The sequence below is a fragment of the Vanellus vanellus genome (genome assembly GCF_965231255.1).
Source record: "Vanellus vanellus genome assembly, chromosome: Z".
Taxonomy (NCBI): domain Eukaryota; kingdom Metazoa; phylum Chordata; class Aves; order Charadriiformes; family Charadriidae; genus Vanellus; species Vanellus vanellus.
In genome coordinates, this window is record NC_138908.1 from 88811200 (window position 1) to 88828453 (window position 17254).

The following is a 17254-nucleotide window of genomic DNA, read 5'->3' on the forward strand; positions in this document are numbered from 1 at the left end:
AACACTGAAATTGTAGATTAAGGTTTAGTGCCAGCAATGGTCACTACGCTTTCTAAAATTGCTTTCAGATACGTCTTTTGGATTTGTTAGCACTTCACATTGCTTTTTTTTTTTTTTTTTGTTAACATCTTTGCTTATTTTTTTTTGCTTCACAGCTCAAACGAGGATGAATAGCAATACATCGCATTACACCTGACGGTTTACCGTTATGTTAGTTAAGCAGTAATCTCCTATGGTACTGGTCTCTTAGTATGCTTAAAGTTACCCCTGCCGAATGCATTGCCACGCTACAGTAAATGTAATAATCCAGGATTAATACTTTATGATTTGAAGGTGTAGTTATTGACATTACAAGCATACTTGATCTCTGGTTTGAACAGAAGAGAAAAATCAAACTATTAAAAAAAACCAAACCCACAACTTGGAACTTTCTTTACATTTTGCTCTTTTCCAAACTTTGTTCTATTCTCAAGAGCTTTGTCCTCCTCTTGATGCAAACTGTGTGTGGGATCAGTCAAGCTCGTGTATTATCTCTGCAGTATTTTGTTTGTGTGTCTCTACACAACCTTTTGAAAATGAGTTTTGTTTTATGCCTTCCAGTGAAGCAGGATCTCGTACGTCTTGCCCTCTGCTAAAGCAGTGTGAGATCTTCAGAGCGGCAGACCCTAATAGCGACGGACCTATTCACCTGCTGAAAATGTGCTCGATGCTGCAGCACTTCAGCCTCGGAAAATACTGCAAGCAGCTGCTTTTTGAGGAATTTAAGGTTTTGAGAGTCTTACTGGCATTTTCCTGTCAGTTAGCGTACATTTCCTGCTATCAAGGCTTTTTCAGCAAAGCCTGTTTAGGAAATTCTTCGTCCTGTTGCTCACCTGCCCTGCAGGTCGCACTGCGGTGGAACAGGCGGTGGTGCTGTGGCGGACAGTGGGTCTCTGCTCTTAAATAGACCGCCGAGGTTGTCTGGGTCAGAAGTTAGCCTCCAGTCCCCGTTTATTGTTGGGCTACGTTTTTATTGAATGCGGGTTCTCTCACTGAACAGTGCAGCCGTGATAAAGCTGGCTGGTTACCGTCTAAAATCATTAAATATCTAACAAGAATATGGATTGTGGTTGCATAAACATGCTTGTGTGATCAGCTGGCAACTAATTGGGCTACCGGAATGAAGTACAACTAAACCTCCCCCATTTGATACTAGATCTTCTTTTGTGTGTTTCGTATGCATAGTCGGCCTTTCAAAAGTGGTGAAAAGTTTAGTAGGTATTTGAAACTTATGTGTCTTTAAAAAAGAAAAAAAAAAAAAAAGAAAAAAGAAAAAAATCTAAGCTGGTGACCAGCACCATCCTTGTGAATGTACCTTTTCTGCACATGAAACTGTACGATGCCAAGCCGGTTAGTTATCTGCAGCCACTCCCTGGGTTTTTCACTATGGAAGTGTGAATATCAGCCTATGACACGATAAGAATCAACACTGGCTTTCTTGAATTGCAGCTGGCAATGTCCTGGGAGTTTAAAGAAAGAAGATAAGGCAAGTTTTATGAGAATTCTGTTAAACAAAGGCTGTCTACGGTATCCTATGGGCACAGGAAGCAGTTGCTTTTCTGAAACATAAATATCTTGCAGTGTGGTCTATCAGAATACATGTATGAAAATAGCATCTCTTTGAAAATGGAAGTATCTCCCCGGAGAGTGGTGGGAGGGGGGAAATCCCGATGACTTACGCCTAGACTGGTCTGCAGCAAACCGGCGGGACCCTCGCTCCGAGCGTGCAGTGTTGGGAAAATTGTTATCCAAGACTGATTTTCAAGCCAGCATATGAAATTATAAGAACTTTAAAGTTTCACTTTGAAGTGTGTGAAATGGCAGGGATGAAATATGGGTTGATGATGAGTATAATGTGAGATAAAAGGGCATCATTTTCTTATGAGGTTTGTTGGCTTTTTCTGCTTAGATATTGAGTAGTCCGTTCTTAAGAACTTTTAAAATTAATTGTTGACTGTTGCAGAGGCTTTTAAAGAAGATCTTTGGAATACATTAATCTGAGCTTTAGTCCCACTCTTCTTGAAATGTTTGGATCTCCGGCCCCGGTTATTACCCGGGAATGAGTTTGAGGAAATGCTTTTGCGGACCGGGAGGCATGATGAAGCACAGCTAGAGGCAAGCGTTCCCAGCAGTAGCAAGGGCCGTCCTTTGTCGGAACAGCCTTCGACTACACGCAAATGGAAGTTGCCCTTTGCCCAGCAGCCCGGCGTGTATCTCCCTGGAGCCTTGCACGTGTCATTGCCTACAAATAAAACCTCAGCTTATTGTTTTCCTGCCGGCCTCATTCTTAACCACAGTTGTTTTAAACCTGTTCTCCCGCCTGCCTGATTCCTAACCACAGCTGTTCTGAAGCTGTTTTCCTGGGAACTCTGTTTTTATCTGTTTCCAAGTCATTTGTAGTAGAATTATTTAAATTTGAAAACACTGCCTTCCCCTTTGAGCCCCAGTGTAATTTGCCATTTGTCAGCAAACTTGGAGATGGAGGTGTTCCAAACTGGGAGGAGATGCTGGTACACCAGAGGATTGTGGTGCTGTTCAGAGGGACCTGAACTGGGACAAGCTGGAGCAATGGGCTAGAAGGAGTCTCGTGGGGTTCAGCAAAGGGACACACGTGTCCTGCACCAGGGCAGGAATAGCCCAGGAGAGGACAGGCCAGACCAGCTGGAGCGCAGCTCTGGGGAAGGTCCTGTGGGTGCTGGTGGATGACGCGTTGGGCGTAAGCCAGCAACGCGCCCTTGCGGTGAAGGCGGCCGACGGCCCCCTGGGCTGCGTGAGGCAGAGCGGTGCCGGCAGCGACGGTGGAGCCTCCATCCCTGGCGACGTGCGGACTGAGGGCACGGTCCGGCCAGCGGGCTTGCACCGTCATCTCCAGCCTCATCCCTTCTGTGATTCTCTTTGAGGTCATATGCACTGCTCGCTCCTGGAGGCTTTCTCATCAATCGGTGGATTTTTATGAGAACTGGTAGTCTAAAATACAGAGTTACACCTGGATCTGTGTGGCATTTTGCATAGGAAAAATGAAGAGGATTGTATTACGTGTAATTCATAATTTTTTAACTTTAAAAAAGTTTGAATTTTAACAGCCTGGTGAATTTCATCATATCAAAACACCACTTCAAGATGTATAGCATTAAAAAAAAAAAAATTAGTGAAAGGCAAAAACCTAATTGTCATGCTTGAAAAGATGCTTTGAAAATAACTCTGTTGCGTCCTTCTGTGACTTCTTACTGCAGGCTCTTAATTGGGAATTCAGACCATTCTTCATTATTGGGCAAAATCGTTAGACATTCACTGGGGAATTGGATTTTTTGTGTTTCTCTTTTCACTAATAAGTTTTGAAGTACTGCTCTCTTCTGTGTGCTGGAAAGTAATAGATCTGTCCGGACATTGACCCGAGGATAATGACTATCTGAAATGAAACCAGCTGGCCTTGTTTCACTCTCCGGTTGGCAAGGCTTTTGCCAGTGTCAGGCCAGCGTAGTGTAATCATCCTACATGTGAAAACATCCTTCCTTTACTTTATGGTCGTTCATACTTGAAGGGCTATTTTTGCATGCCAGAAAGTTAGTCGTTTGTTCAAATAAAAGCTTGAGGTTTTAATGAATCAGCTGAGTTTCTGTATCCTCTAAGGGGAGGAAAAGAAGTTGCTGTCAGATTTTCCTTTAGGAATTTTCTGTTCAGACTTGAAGTACATTTTCAATTTGGCCGCAGATGATCTCGGTGCTGACCTCTGGTGCAAGATCAGGGTTGGGTGGTTGTTGGTTGTGTTTTGGTAATTTTTGTTTCCTTCTAAAACTAAGTCAATATGGGAGAGTCGCTTTCAGGTCACAGACTTCTGCAAATGCACCAGTAACCCCTAGTCAGAGCTTTCTTCATATTCCTAATAGCGACACGTACCAAATGCTTCTCTTGTTTCTTTGCTCCCACCAAAGATTATATACCTCTCTTGGCTTGTCCAGGGAAAAGCAGGGTGAGGGTTCCTTCAGAAAGCAAATCACAGAATCACAGAATTTTCAGAGTTGGAAGGGACCTCTAGAGATCACCTAGTCCAACTCCCCTGCCAAAGCAGGATTGCCCAGAGCACATCCCTCAGGACTGCATCCAGGCGGGTCTTGAACATCTCCAGAGAAGGGGACTCCCCCCCCTCCCTGGGCAGCCTGTGCCACTGCTCTGTCACCTGAACCGTAAAGAAGTTTTTCCGTGTATTTGAACGGAACTTCCCGTGTTCTAACTTGTGCCCATTACCCCTCGTCTTGTTACTGGGAACCACTGAAAAGAGCCTGGCTCCATCCTCCTTCAACCCCCCCTTTAGATACTTGTACGCCATAATAAGGTCTCCCCTCAGCCTTCTCTTCTCCAGGCTAAAGAGTCCCAGCGCTCTCAGCCTTTCCTCATAAGGCAGATGCTCCAACCCCTTCATCATCTTAGTTGCCCTTCGCTGAACTCGCTCCAGCAGTTCCCTGTCCCTCTTGAACAGGGGAGCCCGAAACTGGACACAGTATTCCAGTTGTGGCCTCACCAGTGCAGAGTAGAGGGGGAGAATGACCTCCCTCGACCTACTGGCCACACTCTTCCCTATGCAGCCCAGGATTCCATTGGCCTTTTTGGCGACAAGGGCACATTGCTGGGCCATGGATAATTTACTGTCTACCACAACCCCCAGATCCTTCTCTCAGAGCTACTTCCCAGCAGGTCCGCCCCTAACCTGTACTGGTGCCTAGCATTCTTCCTCCCCAGGTGCAGGACCTTGCACTTGCTTTTGTTGGACCTCATTAGGTTCTTCTCTGCCCAGCGAATTTCCTGTAGAGATGATTCAGCAAACATACCCTACGCTGTTTTTTCTTTCCGTTATTTGCCACAAAATGGTGCTAAATTAAGCGGATGTGCGTGATTGTTGTGCTTTTTATGGCAAACTTGTTGCTGTTGCAGGCTTCTTGGGGGTAGTCCTTCGTGTAGCGTGAGCGAGAGGAGCAGGGATTTGGACCAGTGGCTGCCTGTTTCGATGGAAGAGCCAAGAAGATGGAACCCCAAGTAGCCACCGAGTCTGAGCCCAGCGTGGGAGCAGGCGAGGGGAAGGCAGTGAGTAGTGGCAGCGCCGGTGGTGGGGGTCGTGTCTCCTCCCCAGCCTCCGCCCGGAGCGCTCCGCAGCTCAGAGACGTCCGGAGGAGTGAGTCTAATGAAACTCGCCTGACTTACTGTGATTGTCACGGTCTCTGCTGTCAGCTGGAGGGGGGAGATGGGAACCGCTGGCAGTGTCAAAAAATGGGAGCAAAGCTGTTGGGTAAGATTTTTTTGCTTTCCTGGCACAGCTGGATCTGGAATACACCTGTGTACAGCCTGCGTGGGGGTTCAGTGAATTAGGCTGCGCAGAAAGCAATGTGTCGGTTAGATGAATCCCTTTAGTGAGAGGTATAAATAGGCCTAAATGTTAAGTAAGGAGAAAAAGGTCTTGTGCAGTACAGCAAGTCCATTAATTTAAAGTTCTTTTGCATTCTCTTAGGTATTTCTGAAGACCACAGGTGACCTGGTTCAACATGCATGCTAAATTGCTCAAGTATATCTAGCTGCATGGAGTTCAACTGATTTTTATAAAACTAGATCGCAATTCACCTGGAACACTTACTTTTTTTTTTTTTTTAAACATGCAGTAAAAATACCTTGTAAGCAGATTTTCATGGGGTCAGTACCGTGATTGAAGCCTGTTTCGTAATACTGTGATTTCAGCACTGGACTGGGAGTTGTGAGGTTCCTAACCCTGTCGCTGATTCATGCGTACTTTTGGGCTCCACGCACTCCTCCTGATGTGTGTGTGTTTAACTTGCTCACTTCAGTTTTGTGGGCCATTTTGACCACGTGCAAGAGCAGCATCGTGGTGTGTCCCTCTAAGACAAACTCATGCCTGTCTGAAATTTTGCCTGGTGTTTTTTCCCCCCCAACTATGTCAGTGTAACCAAGGAAAACATGAATTTGGTGCCTCTTCCCACAGGTCCCAAGTCCTAGAAGTAGGACTGGAATCATTACTGTAAAACACTTCACATTTTTCTGTTGTGTGAGATTAAGATTCCCACAGTTCTCGACACTCTGCAGTTCTTTTAATGCCTACTGGTGTTTGCTTAATCCGTTGATGTGATTAATGTGTTCTGGTGTGCATTAGTAAGATATTCTAGTAAAACATAATTCAGTAAATTTTGTAGCGCTGTGGGATAATCAGAGACTTTTAAGTGCAGGCTGAGATGCCCTGTGGCTACTCTCGAGGAGCTTAAACCCCTTGTTCTTTCTGCCAGCGGAGCAGCGTGCTGCCGAGGCCGCTGCTGCCGCCTCCAGCTCCGGCACAGGGCACTGACGGGCGCACGCCTCGCGCTAGGGCTCAAAAGAGCAGGTCCCCTCAACTCGGGGCATCGGCGTGTGCAGACGAGAGGTCGGGTTTTGCTCGGCAGCAGAGTGCTGGTTTCCTGGAGCGTGGGTTTGGCTCGGGTTTTGCCGCCGTGCTGTGCGGGGAGCCCTGGCCGCAGCCTGGCGACGTGCGCGGGAGCAGCGCGGGTGCTGGCGCGCTGCAAACTGACCGCTGCCACATAGCCAGGAGGGTCTTTCTGATCCACATTACAGGGCATTCCTTCCTCCGGAAGCTTCTAGGTTTAGTTGCTCTGATTTCGAGATCTGCTTTAGAGAAAACAACATGGTGGGTTTTTTTTTTTTTTTTTTTCAAATACGTTGCATCATGCAATGAGAGTTGAGAATTCTGCGGGGAAGAAATGGCACAATTTGTTTTCGTCTCAGACTTCGTAAGGGGGAACATGATCAGCGCATGAAGGGAGGAAGACCTGAGCTGGGTTCCCAGGTTACTTGTGGTGAAGCTACCTGAAATGAGATTTGAATTTCCATGCTTGAGCCAGATAAGTAGGTGGTTGTAACCTAGTCACCTTTACGTTTGTTTTCCTGTGCTGAGCTTTGTGGAGGAGAGCGGAGACGCGGTTCATACCCTTGATGCCTGTTCTTGTTTTCATTGCAGAACTGAGATTTTATCAAGGACTGTTTGCAAAATTGCCACTGACAAATTTCAAGATTATTAAGATATCACAGGAATTATACTGAGACTTATCACGTACTGTTGCTGTGGCCTTCAGAAAATCGCTGTGGTGTCCCCAGAGGTTGAGCTGTTCCTTTTGGATGCCTCTCTTCTCCCCGTGTCTCCAGAAAGAAAACCAGCTTCTCCCTGCTCCGACTGCCCGTGCTGTTGGGAGGGAACGCAGTGTATGTTGATTGACTTCCTTGCTCGGCTCACGGCCTTTCTTCCAAACTGTGGTCACTTTTGTGGTAGTTTTTCCTTTAAATGCCAGCAGAGACTCTAAGTGGAAAGCGGAGCGTTTCTGGGGCCGTGGTGTTGGGTCGCTGGAGTTTGCTGGGCAGCTCGGAGGGGCTGGGGGTGGCAGGGGAGGTGAGCCCCAGTGTCACCTCCCAGCGCAGCGGGGCAGGGGCCGCTCGGCCAGGGCGCTGCTCTCCCCTCCCGAGCGGCTGTGCGGAGGCAGTCGGGAGCAGGAGTTTTCCTCGGCTTCGCCCCAGGAATGGTGGCCGGCACGTAGGGCATCCCGCGTCGGCTCTCCCCGCTGGGCTGCCCTGGTGTTGTTTGGGGTGGGGTGGGTGGCTGGCTCTCGGGAGAGGGCAATATTCCGTGTAGGTTGTGGATGTGGCGTAGCTTCCTAGGGTACTCTTTTTTTTTCACTCAGCCGTAATGCGGCTTGGTTTAATCCACCAACAAATCAAAGGAAGAATCAGCACGACTCTTCTGTGCTCTACCTTGACTTCTGCATTCTCAATTGCTGAAAGATTTCAGAGTAGCCTAATGTTATGCTTGCTGTAGACAACACTTTTGCTCTTTTTTTAAGTAGATGATAAATATTCTATTTTGTTTTGAAACTGTAAATGCTGGTTGATTTTCCACAGTAATGGGGAGAATTAGCAGTTTGTTTGGGTGGCGATGTTTATGTCCAGCACACCAGGGGGTCCCCATGTGGTTTTTGTTCAGGGTAACAAAAGTTCCAACAGTTAAAACATTGGGTTAAAGATTTGTTGTCTTTTCCATCCTGATGTGTTTTGCAACCAAAACACTGAGTTAAAGATCTGTTGTCTTTTCTATTTTGTTATGTTTTGCAAACTTTCAGGTGTAATAAAAGTGGAGATGGGGCGCTGGGTGGATGAGAGCGGGTTCACGGAGTCTCTGCCCGCAGGTAACTTTCCAGTGGGATCTGGTTTGGCTCCTTCCACTCAGTGGAAATTTACCTCGCTCATGCCTATCTTGGTTTGAAATCAAAATGCCTCTACACAGAGAAGGAAAAAAAAAAAACAAAACCAAAACAAAACCAAGCCAACACTCCCCCGCCGCGGTTCACGTTAAGCTTTCTCCAGGTGAAACCCTAGCTTGCTGTCCCTTCACCTCGTTGCCTTGGTGAGGGCCACGGATTGCCTCCGTCACCAAAGCTTCCGTGGCGGCTGCGTGCCGCTTGGGGCGGCGGTGCCTCGCGGCGCTCCCGGGGACGCGCCGGCGTGGGACCTGGGGGCTCGCGCCGAAGCAGCCGTGCAGCGCGGGTAAGTTTGGCTGCGGTGGCGGCGTGACAAGCGTGGACGGCGGGGCGTCCGGGCGCCCTCCGGCTGCTCGGGCAACTGCCTGCTGCTGCTGTCCCTGACGCAGCTGCGGCGAAGGCTGGCTGGGGTTTGGGGCGACTCGGAAAAGACAGAAGGAGGTTTGTCTGTGTTGAGGGATTTGACTTACGGATGGTTTTATATACCTTTTATAAGGCACTTGTGGAAGAACATGGTGAATGTTTAATCTTCTGTGGTCTGCACGGCATCTGTTCAAATACTGCTTTGCATTGATCCAAACGTTGTGCCTTTCACACTTGCCTGTTCATTTAAAAAAGCCGAGTTTCTAATTTTATACCCATATCGATTGTTATTTCAGTGCTACTCTCTTAATGGGCACTCTAAATATAGCAAGGGATTTTCTGTCCTGTAGAAGTTGATGTCTACAGCTTTCTTCCTTACACCGGGCTGGGGATTGCTGGGGATTTCTTTTTATGTGTTTGTTTAGAACATATATAGCACGGCTGTTTTGCTTTAGCTGGTGTGGACTGTGGCACCTCTCCTGGGCCGTTCCGTAGCGGGGCGAAGCTGAGGGGTGGCGTTACATCCTCACCGGTGGGGAAGAAGCGCACAGCTCAGGGCACTGCGTTCCGCCTGCATTCTTCCCCTGTTGCTTCCAGAACTCTTCCCTAAACTTCTCAGCTCCAGGTTATTTTACTAATCTAAGGGCAAGAGGACTTTTTAATGAATTTTCTTTATGTGAATGTTTTATTAGGTTTTGGAAATTACTTTGCATTTCAGATTACCTGGGGAAAGTAAACGTGTTGTTCATTTAAAAATGAATTTTAAAATATTAATCGTGCATATAAACGTACATACAAAAGTCTCCTAAATCTGTAAACACATCTGCATTCTCTCATCTGTTCTCTGAGGTGAGTTGGGGTCTGTCCGTTGTGGGTGCAGTCTGGTTTTTGTGCATGATTGGGTTTTGGTTTCATGGCTTGGTTCCACCTAAATCAGCTACGTCTTCTAAAACGGCAATGTGAATTGCAGATGAGAAAACAGAATCTGTATAAAGGTTATCCTTCAGCAAAGAAGAGAACTATGTAACCTCTGACATTTTTCGGGGAGGCAAGGATACATAAACTTCACGTTAATCATTGGACAAAGCAGAAGTAAGTACGAGTGTGGTTAGTGGTGGAACTCAGCGTTAATACCTAATCGAGCCCTTTATGGCACCCCTGCTGCGGTGGGTGAGGTAGGCTAAGGTTAGAGGGGCGAGGACGGAAAGAGCAGAGGCATAAATAGCTTTGACGAGTGAGGCTTCATAAATGTTAGCATTTTACTGCTTGACTGCTAACAGCCGGCCAACAACCGCCTTCCCCGTGTGCACGCGCAGCTTTGCATTTCTAGCAGCAACGTTGCGAAATTCTTGTAATCCAGGTGTTCCGAACAACACAGGTTTAAATTCTGAGATATGTTCTGCATTGTAGTCGCAAAAATCTGACGGGGGGTGGAATGCAGTGTGAGCGTTGGGTGTGGGGCTGTGCCGGCGCTGCGGAGGAGTGCGCCGCGGCCGCTGGAAGCTCCGCTGCGGCTCTGGGATGGCCGAGGCAGTGGCAACGCCTGGCTTCTTAAGGAGACCCTTCCAGGCTCAGGGCGCTCCGGGCAAGGTTCCAAAATGACAGAAAAATTCCTCTCTGGGGTCAGCTCCATCCACTTCTTTTTCAACAAGTGCATTTTCAAAAAGAAGCTTAGGATATATTCTTTTCAAAAGGAACGAAACTGAGTGGAATACAAAAATTGCAGAGTTAGTTGTCCACCTCGTCTAGTTTGCCATTTGCCCGTGGCTAGTACTAGTTGTTTCGGACAGTGCAGGAATTGCACGGAAGGGGGCTACAGTTCAGTCTTACCACCAGACGAGTAGTTCCCCTTTATATGTATCTTCAGCTCTCAGCAGAACCAGAGTGGCTTTTATGTATCCACTTAGCAAGATTACTAAAAGTGCTTTAGAGATGGATGCAGCAGATAAGTTGCTGCTATAAACCACTGTCAGGAGCACAGCATTTAAATCATCTAAGCGCCGGTGCTCTGTGATTACTAAAGAGAAAATGGAAGAGGAAGGAATGCAGGCCAAAAGCTCCCATCTGTGGTATTAGGGAGGTGGGGAGAGGAAAACACATCTTGTTCGTTTCAAATATTCCCATATTCCCTTTTGCATTTTAGTGCAGATGCTGTTGGAAACGCTCTGACCGTGCAACCACGTAGCGCTTGGTTCCTGTTGGCATGGAGCAAAGCTGTGAAAACGTGCAGCATTGAATAAAGTGACCTTGGAACACCAAGTACTAACCCATTTTGGGTAGGTTAGGGTGGGCCAGTGGGGACTGCGGACCACGGACCGTTTCTGGAGTGCTCTTGTGGACTGCTGCCTCTTCCTTGGGGTGTGCTGGGAATGGCAACTCGAGCAGCAGGTGCCTTCTCAATAGCTGAAGTCCTCCGGTAAGGACAGTGCTTGCATCAGGTGGCCTCAGCTCTCCTAGCCGTGTCTTCCCTTTACCGTACCCCTCTCGCCTGTTCCTGCCTCCTGGTCCCAGTGATGTTGCCGGAAGGAAAATTGGGCTGTTGGTGGAAAGATGTGAGTGTTGGGCCAGGGAGGGGAGGTGCTGGCTTCTTGGGCACATGGAGAGGGAGGGAGGAGCATCCCAAGGTTGTGTCCCTGAGCCTGACCACCTTGGTGGGCGGTAAGCAATTGCCTCTGTTCGCTCTTTACTGAGTCAGAGGGACATTAGATACAGTTGCCAGAAAATGGAAGTCTGTGTTGAGAAAACTGCTCTGAGAATGCGTAGGTTACTGATTACTTAGGAAAGTATTTTGGTCAAGACATTTAACTGCCAATAACTTGTGTTCTGCTGGATTTGTGTTCCTCAGCGTTGTTTAGACAGTTTAAGATTGTCTTTCTGCTCAGCGGCATGTCAGTTCGTGTGGTACCTAAAGCTATTTACCTGTAAAGAGCTCTTGATTACAGTATTATCCTGTGGCACATTTGATTTTTGAGACGCGTACAGGCTAATTAAACAAGTGACTTTTTAAAGTCCAACAAGAAAAATCCCGTAGCTCTGGTCAGGGACTTATCCCGCATCCCTTTCCCGCGGTGCCTGCTGCTGGGGTGGGAGTCCGCGTGGCGGCTCGGCGGCGGGGGCTGCAGCAGGCCCTCCCTTCCCGCCTCTGGTGGCCGTTTGTCTCCGGTCGGCGCGCTGGGCGAGCGCGGAAGCGAGCGGCAGTCCCTCGGCAGGGGGCTCGGCTTCCCGGGTTCGCACCTCTCGTTCCCTGACCCAAGGCCCACAGAGCTGTGCTTGTGAACAGAGCGGAGGCACGAATGGGGGGGGGAAATCAGGGGGACTGCCTCTTTCAATGGCTGTATTGGTTTTTTGGTTTGGTGGGTTTTGTAGTTTTCTGGTATAGATGCTTTCAGAGCGATATGTAATGATGTATGACAAACTGTTTTCTGCCTGCTTTCTGCAAATCTTTAGTGATCCGCTTCTTTCATACCTTCTGTCATCTGTCTGGTTCTTACGCTGAAGACTGCAGACCTACTTTGCACGGCTGTCCTTTGATAAGACTGGTTGTTCTCAGCAAGTTAAGATTTATAAGTGGAGCCGATGTTTTATTGGACCGTTTTATCAGAATATATTTTGTTACAGTGATGGCAGTTATAGTTGGCAAACACAGACAAGCCTCAGGGCGCAGATGTCTCTTTTCTGATCAGCCTTGTTAACCTGCTCTGCGCAGTCTTGTTCATTTACGTGTTTTGCAAACTGGAACTTGAGCTGTGCATCCCTCCAGGTATCCTTCAGCCTGTCTCCAGTGCATAGGATCCCAAGAAGAACCACAGCTCTGCAACATATCACTTCTTAATCCTCCAAATCTGTTTCCTCATCCCATTTTCTGCTCGTGTCTGGGGTTCTCCTGCCCGCTAAAAACACGCGAAGTACACTCAGCTCAGGCTTTGCAGGAGGTATCGGACTGGGCGCTGGTGAGCGTACGTGTAGGTACTGACCAGTGGTACTGGACTTGGCCGAGCTGGATTACTGACTCAGGCCTTAGGCTTTGCAGAGGCATCGATCGCCCTGTGCCGAGCACCAGCAGTGAGCCCAAGGCTTACAAGAGGTGTTAGCTTTGCTGGCGAGTGGTCTTGCCTTATAGATAGCTAATTCTGGAGCAATGGTTAAGTCTTTGGCTATTTTTATTATTATTTAATCTGGAGGGTGTGTCCAGAAGACATAGAACTCAGTGAAGATGTTCTCTCTGCTTGTACGTAAGGACTTTCCTGTCCTGGAAATCTAGGGTTTTGGAGTAAAAATAAAAGGCAAGTCAGCATTTTTTAAGCTCAGGTGGATATGTCCGAGTGTTGTAGACACTCACATTTCTGGTTGTGGTGCCACATACACCTTTGTACAGCAGTGCTGGCTTTTAAGCAGCTGCCTCCATCTGCCCTTCATCCCGGGCTCTCCGTTTCTTCCTCCCCTTGTCTTCTGTTGTGTTGGTGTGCCCTTTGTGGGCCCCACTGGCTCAAGGTGTTGACCTACGGTCAGAAAAACCTCGGTGGGAATGGAATAAACAGGAGGGGAGAGCTGTTTAAGTCGGCACTTTCCACTGAAAGAAGTGTATGTGTAGACACGTCCTTAACCTCAACCAGCATAACTGCTGCTTAACTAAAGATTAGCTCAGGCTCACAGCTGGGAAGGGATCGCTTTATTTGGGGTTTGAATCCTGGGTCTTCTCACGCAGGATTTTTCCATGTTTAGTGGTCTTGTCCTGGCCGCTCTCGTTGTGCTCAGGGTTTATGAGAAAAACAAACCGAAATCCTAATTTTCTTTTCTTGTACAGTCTTTTCAGAGAAGGGCGGGTGGGAAGCTGCGTCAGGTAATGGATGCTCTGTGTTTTGAGTCTGTGGCTGTGCTAGCCAAGCAATCCTTTATCTGATCTTTTGGCGGACAGTGAGGTGAGATTACCTCTCTGTTGCTGTGAAAATTTAACTCCTTTCTTTACCTAGACACAGCGTACTGGGAGATAAACGGAGAAGTCGGGACACAGGGAGCAAGTGTAAGAATATGCCCTTCATTCCTTCAGTTTTTGGCAGGCAGCGTTCCCAGCCAAGGATGTGGAGGTCGGAGGAATACGAATACGGGGTGTCAGCCTGTGCACAGCCTGGGAAGCTGGGAGCTGCTGCTGGTTCCCAGTGCTGCCCGTGGTCATGCTTGAGTGAGCTTCATTTGGGAACCCTTCATCTAGATCATCTGAGGTTTTGTGTAGTCGCGTGAGCTGGAATATTCTTTTGTTGTGCTTTTTATACATATGTGTGCACATGAACATACCTGTGGTGTGCTGTTTTTAGACCAAATGATACAGAGAAGTTTGGTGCATTACAAGACAATTACTTTACAGGCAAGCTGTCTGAACAGCTACTCGTATGGGGCTGTGTACTCTATATTGTCATGTTCTGCAGAAGAATTTTCCATCATCCAAAATTCACCTTGATACAGTAATGTTATCAAAGTATCTTACTGAAGGAAAAGTTTTGAGAGTAGATAGGTAAGGCCTTTTTACTAATTGAGGTGTTTTAATTATTTTCTTTAATTCTTTAAATATTACATATATTTCATGCACATAAAAATTTGAACAAACATTTGCAAAAGCACTTTCTGCTTGGTAAAATGGAATATTTAGCAGTGGCTGAGAAGCTGCATGCAGGGAGGGAACAAGGTTGTATCTTCTGGTGTACTTAAAGTATGAAGCGAAACCTCAAGTACGTTTTTGAGAATCTTATCTATTTAGATAGTCTGGAGCATCGTAGAATCATAGAATGGTTTGGGTTGGAAGGGACCTTGAAGACCATCCACTTCCCACCCCCCTGCCTTGGGCAGGGATGCCTCCCCCCAGCCCAGGTTGCTCCCAGCCCCATCCAACCCGGCCTTGAACACCTCCAGGGATGGGGCAGCCACAGCTTCTCGGGGCAACCTGCGTCAGGGGCTCAGCACCCTCACAGGCAAGAATTTCTTCCTAATATTTAAATCTCCCCTCTGTCAGTGTCAAACCGTTCCCCCTCGTCCCATCGCTCCCCTCCCTGATCCAGAGTCCCCCCCCCAGCTCTCCTGGAGCCCCTTTAGGCACTGGAAGGGGCTCTGAGGTCTCCCCGGAGCCTTCTCTTCTCCAGGCTGACCCCCCCACCTCTCCCAGCCTGTCCTCCCAGCAGAGGGGCTCCAGCCCTCCCAGCATCTCCGGGGCCTCCTCTGGCCCCGCTCCAACAGCTCCGTGGCCTTCTGCTGTGGGCACCCCCCGAGCTGGAGGCAGCACTGCGGGGGGGTCTCCCCAGAGCAGAGCGCAGCAGAGGGGCACAGTGCCCCCCTCGCCCTGCTGGCCACCCTGCTGGGGACATAGCCCGGGGTGCGGGGGGCTTTCTGGGCTCCAGCGCACACTGTTGGCTCATGGTGAGCTTCTCGCCCACCAACCCCCTGAGTCCTTCTCCTCAGGGCTGCTCTCCAGCCGTTCCGCGCCCCGCCTGGAGTTGTGCTGGGGATTGCCCCGACCCCCGTGCAGGGCCCTGCACTTGGCCTTGTTCAACTTTGAGGTTTGCACAGGCCCACCTCTCCGGCCTGTCCAGGTCCCTCTGGATGGCCTCCTGTGCCTCCAGCCTGCTGACCGCTCCACACAGCTTGGTGTCGTCAGCAAACTTGCCGAGGGTGCACTCAATCCCACTGTTTGCGTCGCTGACAAAGATGTTAAACGGCTCCGGTCCCAGAACCACCCCCTGAGGAATGCCACTCATCACTGGTCTCCACTCGGACACGGAGCGATTGACCGCAACTCTTTGAGTGTGACCATCCAGCCCATTCCTTACCCACTGAGTGGTCCATCTGTCAAACCCATGTCTCTCTCCAGTGTAGAGACCAGGATGTCATGCAGGACAGCATCAAATGCTTTGCACAAGTCCAGGTAGATAATGTCAGTTGCTCTTCCTTTGTCCACCAATGCTGTAACCCAGTCGCAGAAGGCCACCAAATTTGTCAGGCTCGGTTTGCCCTTAGTGAAGCCATGTTGGCTGTCACCAATCACCTCCTTATTTTCCATGTGCCTCAGCAAAGTTTCCAGGAGGATCTGCTCCATGATCTCACTGGGCACAAAGGTGAGACTGACTGGCCTGTAGTTCCCTGTGTCTTCCTTTTTTCCCTTTTTAAAAATGGGGGTTATGTTTCCCCTTTTCAAATCGGTGGGTTCCCCTTTTCAAATCTGGTGGGAACCGGACTACCACGACTTCTCAAATATGATGGATAATGGCTTGGCAACTTCATCTGCCAGTTCCCTCGGGACTCATGGATGAACCTCATCAGGTCCCATGGACTTGTGTGTCTTCAGGTTCCTTAGATGGTCTCAAACCTCATCTCCTGCAGTGTGTCTTGCAGAACCTGAATTAGGGATCCTGCCGTAGTTGAACTTCATCCTGCTCTGTGATTTTTGTTAAATATGGGGTGTTTTTTTATTCAGTCACTATGCAGAAATGATTTTAGTGCAGAAATAAGATGCCACTTCAGCAAAGTTGGTGTTGGACTTTGCGGGAGGAAATCGTACTGATAATATAGTAACTGTCCGAAATCCGTCTTTCTGCCCCTCTCTTAGTATTACAACTTCTTATCCTCCAGTTCTCCTTCAGTAAGGTCAGAATAGTCTGCGTTTCTGACGGGTTTTTTTCTATGCTGTCTCCTCTAATGAAGGCATTTTCTTGACCACGATTTGCACGTTCATTGCCTTTTGTCTATTAAAACTGCTGTAGAAGACCGAGCCTGTTGTATTGACATTAACAGATTGGAAAAAGTTATCATATAAAAAAAAATTTCAATATCCACTAACGTAGCACCATTGAATTTTCATATAATGTTTTGTTTGCCAATCTGGTAAGCTTTAGGCTCTTTTTGGAAATGAATCTCGTTTTCTTAATTAGAAACTACTTTGGACAGTATTATGTGCTGCTGGAAAGAATACCAACAAACGAACTTTCAGAAAGGCTTTAAATCCTGAAGCTTTTGTTTTAAGGCAGCAGAGTTACTGCGGCAGGATGTGTGTGAGGGTGGAACCCGCCCTGCAGACAGGTTCAATGAGACTTTTGTTTGTCTTTCTCTGAAGGAATCTGTTTCTGACTCCTTCCAGAAGAATGGTATTAGACCGGACAGGTACGGCTTTGCTTCTGGGGTGTTTCTGACCTTCCTAACAATCTCCAAAATCTCAGATACAGCCAACAAGCCTGTGCCTCGCTTTTAGCTATCTAAAGCAAATAGAGTAGGTGTAGTATGGTCGTGCCAGCAACAACCTGTGGGAAAGTGTTATTGTTTTCGGAGCAAGCTTCGGGGAACGGAGTCTCAAATTACTGTAATTGAATCTTGTATCTTGCAGGTCTGGAAGGCTTATCAGAGCAGAAAAAGGTATAACTGATACAGGTGACTGCAGAACCTGTTTCTGTAGGATCCTTTCCAGACTTAATTTTGGTGGCCTCTTTGTGTGGCAAAAATAAACCGGTCAGACAGGGCGGGGGAAAAAAAAAAAACTAAAAACTACCATCTATACCAATGTTCCTCAGGAGCTTCAA

The 17254-nt window shown here is 48.0% G+C and overlaps 1 protein-coding gene across 2 annotated transcripts in view; it reads left to right on the forward strand.

The window, feature by feature from the left end:
- The window catches only part of NEDD4L (NEDD4 like E3 ubiquitin protein ligase), a 181942-nt gene that overhangs the window by 23697 nt on the left and 140991 nt on the right, over positions 1–17254 (forward strand). The window lies entirely within an intron of this gene.